Here is an 8,746-nt window from a genome sequence, read left to right as displayed (position 1 = left end):
ATTACTCAGCCATAAGGAGAAATGAAATGGAGGTATTTGTAGTGAGGTGGATGGAGTTAGAGTCTGTCATACAGAGTGAAGTAAGTCAGAAAGAGAAAAACAAATATAGTATGCTAACACATATATATGGAATCTAAGGGGGAAAAAAAAGGTCATGAAGAACCTAGTGGCAAGATGGGAATAAAGACACAGACCTACTAGAGGATGGACTTGAGGATATGGGGAGGGGGAGGGGTAAGATGTGACAGGGTGAGAGAGTGGCAAGGACATATATACACTACCAAATGTAAAATAGATAGCTAGTGGGAAGCAGCCGCATAGCACAGGGAGATCAGCTTGGTGCTTTGTGACCTCCTAGAGGGGTGGCATAGGGAGGTTGGGAGGGAGGGAGATGCAAGAGGGAAGAGATATGGGAACATATGTATATGTATAACTGATTCACTTTGTTATAAAGCAGAAACTAACACTCCATGGTAAAGCAATTATACTCCAATAAAGATGTTAAAAAAATTTAAAAAAATTTTAAAAATAGAGTCCTTATAAGTGGAAGGCAGGAGGATTTGAATGAGATAGAGAAGATACTACATTGCTGCTTTGAAGATGGGGGAAGGGGACATGACCTTAGTAATCTAAGCAGCCTTTAGAAGCTGGAAATAACAAGGAAATGGATTTTCCCCTAGAATCTCTGGAGGGAGTGTGACCCTGCCAACACTTTTATTTTGGCCCAGTGAAAGTCATGGCCAACTGGGATTTATTCACATGATTGAAGGTTTGATTTGACATTAGAAAGCCAATCAATGTAATTCACCATAAAAACAAACTGAAGAAGAAAAACAGTGTGATTATATCAATCAATGTACAAAAACAATTGAGAAAATCCAAAATCCATTCCTGAAAAAAACAAAAAAACTTTGTATCTCATACTGGTAAAGGGAAATACAAAAAAATCTACAGCTAACATACTTAATGGTTAAAGACAGAATGCTTACCCCTATGATCAGGAAAAAGCCGGGGATCCCCAAACACACCATTCTTATTCAGTGTAGTACTGGGAGTTCCAGCCACCACAATAAGGCAAGAAAAGAAAATAGAGGTATGCATATTAGAAATGAAGAAGTAGCACAGCAAAGGAAACCATAAACAAAATGAAAAGACAACCCACAGGAGAAAATATTTGCAAACTATGCTACTGACAAGTGATTAATTTCCAAAATATACAAACAGCTCATACAGCTTAATATCAAGAAAACAAACTATCCAGTCAAAAAATGGGCAGAAGATCTAAGTAGACAGTTCTCCAAAGAAGACATACAGATGAGCAAAAAGCACATAAAAAGATGCTCAATATCACTAATTATTAGAGAAATGCAAATCAAAACTACAATGAGGTATCACCTCACACCAGTCAGAATGGCCATCATCAAAAAGTCTACAAACAATAAATGCTAGAGAGGGTGGAGAAAAAGGAACCCTCCTACACTCTTGGCGGGAACGTAAATTGGTACAGCTACTATGGAGAATAGTATGGAAGTTCCTTAAAAGATTAAAAATAGAGTTCCCATATGATCCTGCAATCCCAGTCCTGGGCATATATCTGGCGAAAATTCTAACTCAAAAAGATACATGCACCCCTATGTTCATTGTAGCACTATTTACAATAACCAAGACGTGGTAGTAATGTAAATGTGCATCAACAGATGAAAGGATAAAGAAGATGTGGTATATATATATACAATGGAATATTACTCCACCATTAAAAGAATAAAATAGGGACTTCCCTGGTGGCGCAGTGGTTAAGAATCCGCCTGCCAATGCAGGGGACACGGGTTCAATACCTGGTCCGGGCAGATCTCACATACCGCGGAGCAACTAAGCCTGTGCGCCACAGCTACTGAGCCTGCGCTCTAGAGCCCACGTGCCACAACTACTGAAGCCCGTGGGCCTAGGCCCTATGCTCCGCAACAAGAGAAGCCACTGCAATGAGAAGCCCGCATACTGCAACAAAGAGTAGCCCCCGCTCACCAGAACTACAGAAAGCCCGTGCGCAGCAACGAAGACCCAACGCAGCCAAATAAATAAATAAATAAATAAATTTTTAAAAAAGAATAAAATAATGCCATTTGCAGCAACATGGATGGACCTAGAGATTATTATATTAAGTGAAGTAAGTCAGTCAGAGTAAGACAAATATCATGTGATATCTCTTATCTGTGGAATCTAAAGAAATCATACAAACAAACTTATTTACAAAACAGAAATAGATGTAGAAAACAAACTTATGGTTACCAGAGGGGATAGTGGGGCAGGGGAGATAAATTAGGAGTTTGGGATTAACATATACACAGTACTATATAAAATAGGTAAACAACAAGGACCTACTGTATAGCACAGGGAACTATATTCAATACCTTGTAATAACCTATGATAGAAAAGAGTCTGAAAAAGAATATATATATATATATATATATATATATATATATATATACACATATATATGTATGTATAACTGAATCACTTTGCTGTACACCTGAAACTAACACAATATTGTAAATTAACTGTATTTAAATTTTTAAAAAAGAAAACCTTAAAAAACATCTTGAAGATAGGAACAAATTTAAAAAGAGAACAACAACAAAAAAGTAAAACAATCTTTATTCACAGAGAACATGATTATCTATGTAGAAAGTATAATGAAATCTAGAAAAAAGCTACTAGAACTAAGTAGGTTTAGCAAAGTTTCAGGATATAATATCTATATACAGAAACCAATTGTATATGTATATACATTTTTGGCCGTGCCGTGAGGCATGTAGTATCTTAGTTCCCCAACCAGGGATTGAACCCGTGCCCTCTCTGCATTGGGAGCGCACAGTCTTAACCACTGGACCGCCAGGGAAGTCCCACAATTGTATCTTTATATACTAACAGTGAATGACTGGAAATTCACTGCTACAATTGTATTTTTATATACTAGCCGTGAATGACTGGGAATTGAAAATTTTAAAATACCATTTATAATAGCATCCAAAAATATGAAATAAGTGGGGATAAATCTGAAAAAATGTGATAGACCTGTACACTGAAAACTATAAAAAATATTGCTGGGAAAAATTAAAGGCCTAAATAAATGGAGGAATACGTCTTGTTCATGAGCCAAAGACTCAATATTGTTAAGAGGTCAATTCTTCCCCCACATTAATCTATAGATTCAATGCAATCCCAACCAAATCCCAGCAGGCTCTTTTGTAGAAATAGACAAGCCGATTCTAAAATTCATGTGGAAATGCAAAAGACCCCCAAAGAGCCAAAACAATCCTGAAAAAGAACAAAATTGAAGGCCTAAGACTATCTGATCTCCCAAATTATTATACAGCTACAGTAATCAAAACAGTGTAATACTGGCATAAAGGTAGACAAATACATCAATGGAACATAACAGAGGGTCCGGAAAAAAACCCATGCATATATAGACAATTGATTTTTGACAAAAGTACAAAAGCAATGCAATGGAGAAAGGATAGCCTTCTCAACACACACTGCTAGAACAATTGGGTAACTACATGCTAAAAAAAAAAAAAATGAACGTGGTGCCATACCTTGTGTCATATACAAAGATTAACCCCAAATGGCTCATGGACCTAAATGTAAAGCCTAAAACTATAAAACTCATAAAAGGAAACATAGGAGAGAACCTTTGTAATCTTATGTTAGACGAAGATTCCTTAGATATGACACCAAAAGCATATTCCATAGAAGAATAAAATAATAAATTAAACTTCATCAAAGGGAAGGGGGGATGGGATGAATTGGGGGCTTGGGATTCACATATATACACTACTATGTATAAAATAGATAACTAATGAGAACCTACTGTATAGCACAGGGAACTCTATTCAATGCTCTGTGGTGACCTAAATGGGAAGGAAATCTAAAAAAGAGTGGATATATGTATACATATAACTGATTCACTTTGCTGTACCTCAGAAACTAACACAACATTTTAAAGCAACTATACGCCAATAAAAAAATTTTTTAAGCTCCAACAAAATTTAAAATGTCTTCTCTTCAAAAGACACTGTTTAGATAAAGAATAGAGTTGAGAAAACTGGATATCCACATGCAAAAGAATGAAGTTGGACCCTTTCCTTATACCATATATAAAAACTCAAAATAGATCAAAGATCTAAATGTAAGAGCTAAAACTACAAAACTCTTAGAAATAAACATAGGCAGAAAGCTTCACGACATTGGATTTGGCAATGATTTTTTGTGTATGACACCAAAAGTACAGCCAACAAAAGAAAAAACTGAACTATATCCAAATTTAAAACTATGCATTGAAGGACACAATCAACAGAATGAAAAGGCAATCCAGGAGGTGGGAGTAAATATTTGCAAATCATATCTGATAAGGAGTTAATATGCAGAATATATAAAGAACTTCTACAACTCAACAATAAAAAGAAATTTTTTAATGGGTGAAGAAGATATACAGATGACCAATAAGCACAAGAAAAGATGCTCAACATCACTAATCATTAGGGAAATGCAAATCAAAATCACATATCACTTCACACCCTTTAGGATGATGAAAGAAAAAGAAGGAAGGGAGGAAAGGAAGGGAAAGAAAGAGAAAGGAAGAAAAGAAAAAGTGTTAGTGAGGATGAGGGGAAACTGGAATCCTAGAGCACTGTTGTTGGGAACATAAGATGGTGCAGTCTCTACAGAAAATAGTATGGCAGTTCCTCAAAAAATTAAAAATGAGTTACCATATGATCCAGCAATCCCATTCTTGGGTATATACCCTAAAGAATTAAAAGCAGGGGCTCAAATAGATATTTGTTTACCCATACTTAAAGCAGCATTATTCACAATAGCCAAAAGGTAAAAGCAACCTAAGTGTCCATCAATGGGTAAATGGATAAACAAAATATGGTGTACACTACAATGGAATATTATTTAGCCTTAAAAAGGAAATTCTGCCACATGCTACAACATGTATGAACCTTGAAGACATTATGCTAAGTGAAATAAGCTAGTCACAAAAGGACAAATACTGTATGATTCCACTTATATGAGGTACCAAGAGTAATCAAATTCAGAGGCAGAAAGTAGAATGGTGGTTGTCAGGGGCTGGGGGGAGGATCAATTAGTGTTTAGATGGTAGACTTTCAGTTATGCAAGATGTCTGAAGATGGATCGTGGTGATGGTTGCACAAATGTGAATGTATTTAATGCCACTCTGTACTTAAAAATGGTTAAGATGGTAAATTTTATATGTATTTTACCACAATATTTTTTAAAATTTTAAATGTTTTAAAAGCTTTTTCAGGGGACTTCCCTGGTAGTCCAGTGGTTAAGACTCTGGGCTTCCACTGCAGGGGTCACGGGTTCAATCCCTGATTGGGGAGCTAGGATCCCGCATGCTGTGTGGCCATAAATGAAAAGCTTTTTCAGAATGAAAAAAAGACACTTTTTAAAGAATGAAAAGACAAGCCACAGACTGAGGAAAAAATGTTACAAAACATACATATATCTGATAAAGAATTTTTATCCAATTATATGTAGAATTCTCAAAACTCAACAATAAAATGAGCAACCCAATACAAAATGTGCAAGAGAGTTGAACATTTTACCAAAGAAGATATTTGGATGGTACATGAAAATACTCTCAAATCATTAGTCAGTAGAAAAATGCAAATCAAAACTACAATGAGATACCACTATATCCTACTAGATTAGCTAATGTCAAAAAACTGACAATGCCAGCTGCTGGAAAAGGTGTGGAGAATTTTCACACACTGATGGGAATGCCAAATGGTAAGAGCTACTTTGAGAAAGTTTAGCAGTTTCTGAGACTGTTAAACATATACTTACCATATATCCTAGCAAACCAACTCTAAGTATTTAAAGAAATGAAAACACAAAAAAATCCATGCAAATGTTTACAGCAGGTTTACTCGTAATCACCCAAACCTGGAAACAACCCAATGTCCCTTCAACTAATGGTGGTACATCCATACAATGGAGTGTAACTCAGATAAGGAACTATTGATAAACCCAATAATGTAGATGAATCTCAAATGTGCTTAGAGAAAGAAGCCAGTCTCCAAAGGCTACATATTGTATAATTCCATCTATATGACATTTTCCAAAAGATAAAACTATAGGGACAAAGAACAAATCAGGGTTGCCAGGAGTTAAGAGGTAGGGAGGTTTTTACTATAAAGTAACAGGGATGAATTTGATGGGGGAGGGCAGAGGGTAATGGAACTGTTCTTTACCTTGATTGTGTTGGTTACACAACTCTATGCATTTGTCAAAGCTTATAGAACTGTACACCAGAGGTTATCTTATTCTAAGTACACCAGAGGTTATTTTATTCTATGCCTATAGGCATAAAATAAGCCTACATGCTGTATGATTCTTTTTACATGACATTCACATGAAGGCAAAACTATAGGGACAGAAAAAAGATCGGGGGCTCCCGGAATCTGAGGGTGGGGGTAGGGGTTGACTACAAAGAGTTCCAAGAGTTTTGGGGGTGATGTAAACTATACCTTGATAGTGATGGCAGTTCACTACTGTATACATTTGTCCAAACTCACAGAACTTACACTATAAAGGGTGAACTTTATTGTATATAAATTATACTTTAAAAAAAAAAAAGGCAAGAGGGAAAAGACTCGAAAAATAGCATTGTAAAAAACTTGTGATAGGGCTTCCCTGGTGGCGCAGTGGTTAAGAATCCGACTGCCAATGCAGGGGACACAGGTTCGAGCCCTGGTCCAGGAAGATCCCACATGCCGCGGAGCAACTAAGCCTGTGCGCTGCAACTACTGAGCCTGCGCTCTAGAGCCCGCAGGCCACAACTACTGAGCTTGCATGCCACAACTACTGAAGCCCGCGCACCTGCAGCCCATGCTCTGCAACAAGAGAAGCCACTGCAATGAGAAGCCCACACACCACAACGAAGAGTAGCCCCTGCTCACAGCAACTAGAGAAAGCCCACACGCAGCAACAGACCCAACTCAGCCATAAATAAATAAATAAATAAATGATTTTTTTAAAAAAAAAAACTTGTGATATGCTGTAGAAATCTGGAATCCCAAATTCTTATCCTGACATGACTACTTTAGTTCTTATGTTTGACTTGGGCCAAATTTTGTTCCCATGATGTTTCTTACTCAACAAGATACCTCTATTCCTAGTAGTTACCAGTACCTCTTAGGAGTACTAGAAAATATTTTTAAAGTTAAATTATGAATTGCCATATGGTTATAAAATGGCAGTAGCTGTCCTGGGATGCAATTTTTCATTGTAGCACTATTATCTATCAGGAGACTTTGATAGGATAGTGTGAAGTAAGTTGGACCCCATTAGAGTATTTGGAGTGGAATTTTATCAAGGCCCTATTTTTTAAAGCCAAAAAAAGAGAATGTATTTAAAAGACTTGATAACAGAGGCTGGCACACCGTAGGTGCTTAATGTTAAGGAGGCAGTACAATGCAGAGGAAAGGGCCTGCATAATGTTTTTATCACACCTGGGTTCCAATCCTGGCACCACCACTTAATATGTTGTCTTGGGTACTTCCTGACAACTTTGAGCCTACTTATCTTTCATATGGGGAGACTAACCTCTTACTGGCAAAGCTGTATTGAAGGCTAAAGGAGGTAACAGGTTTCCAGGGTCTGGTACAGTTTGTGCTCAAGCAGTATGTAATTCTCTCCTCTGGCTGCCACAGAATGCAGAAGTGGTCTGCACTTCCCTGCCAACCATCATGCAACCAAGGGCCTATCAGGCCATCACACGGTTCCAGTCTCAGGATTTGAATAGCAAGACAGGCAAGGCTAAGATGTGGCTGTGGATCCATAGATGATGTGGAAGTTTGGGGTGGGGGGCAAAGCCTGCAATCTAACACCCATTCCCTTCAAACATGTCCAGTCTCAGGTAGACTGCTTGGAACTGAGGTCCTATGCATAACCCAAACAACCCCTGGTAAAGTAAGATACTGTGTTTCTGTTGCCATCATTTACCCTAGTCCCTTTCTGAGGGGCCCTGACACTGCCTGGGCCTTTGTCTGATGGAGTATGCTCCCCCAGAAGAGGTGGCTAATATTTTTATGGGGTATAATGTCTTCTAGACAGCAGAAAAGGAGTTTGCTGGTATACCCCTGATATAGCAGCTCTTGAGGATGCAGGCTATGAATAAATGATACCAGAACTCTTTTGAATCATGGAATTCAAATGCTGGTGCTGGGTGAGACATGGTCACACAATGACGGGTCCCAGCCAGAGTGCTTCAGTTCAAGGGATTCCAACTCACAGTCTGCCCAGAAATGCCCCACAGCAGCAACCTACCAAGAGGTACCTTACTTTCCCTTTGTGTGAACAGGCAGTGCTTACCACACCTCAGCACCAGCCAGACTTGTGTGTTGTCTTCTTTCCTCTATTCTATCCCTAGACCCTTCCAGAGACTCAGAAGGCTCATCACTGTTCCCCCTACTCCTGCTGCCACCCAAGCGAGGATCTGTGGGCTTGGGTGGGAGGAAGATGTGTGACCTGCAGCCCATTGCAGGGATGTCTTGCTGCTGAGCTCTGTTGTGGACTGGTAAAGAAATCATCATCCCCACCACCACCGAGGAAGCCCCAGATCCACGAGCAGCCTAGCCTCCAGTTGCATGTTTAGCTCTCCAAGAGGGTTTTGTGAGGGGTCAGCCCTCCAACCAGCCCAACCTATAAGGTG

This window comes from Balaenoptera physalus, assembly GCF_965194825.1.
Source record: "Balaenoptera physalus genome assembly, chromosome: X".
Taxonomy (NCBI): Eukaryota; Metazoa; Chordata; class Mammalia; order Artiodactyla; family Balaenopteridae; genus Balaenoptera; species Balaenoptera physalus.
The sequence above is the reverse complement of the archived record's forward strand: the minus strand, read 5'-3'. Positions refer to the sequence as shown.